The sequence below is a fragment of the Thunnus maccoyii genome, chromosome 7 (assembly GCF_910596095.1).
Source record: "Thunnus maccoyii chromosome 7, fThuMac1.1, whole genome shotgun sequence".
NCBI lineage: Eukaryota > Metazoa > Chordata > Actinopteri > Scombriformes > Scombridae > Thunnus > Thunnus maccoyii.
The window spans coordinates 25442501-25442868 of record NC_056539.1 but is presented as its reverse complement, the minus strand read 5'-3'; positions in this window follow the sequence as shown (position 1 = coordinate 25442868).

Genomic DNA, 368 nt, shown 5'->3' with positions numbered 1-368 from the left:
GATAAATCAAACAGAATCTGATAGATGGACTCTGGATGACCGATAGGTACAGGTTATGTCAGTGGCTGGTGGCGGAGAGGTTATGGTGGGCCTGGGGGATAGATTGGTGTTGATTTAAGAGGAGGAAAGGGAAAAAGTTGGGGTTGTCTGAGCAGTAATTATGGGAAAAAGCAGGCGACTGACCAGCCAGCCAGGTCAGATGACTTAACCCCAGATCTATGCACTCCATTGGACTGTCGGAGGGTCAGGGCCCTCTGGCAACTCTCACATCCCTGGTCTTTACTGACATCAAAGCCAACAAAAGCAACAAGACACTGTCTAATAGAAATGAATCATTGTGTTACATTAATAATATGTTTGACGTTATG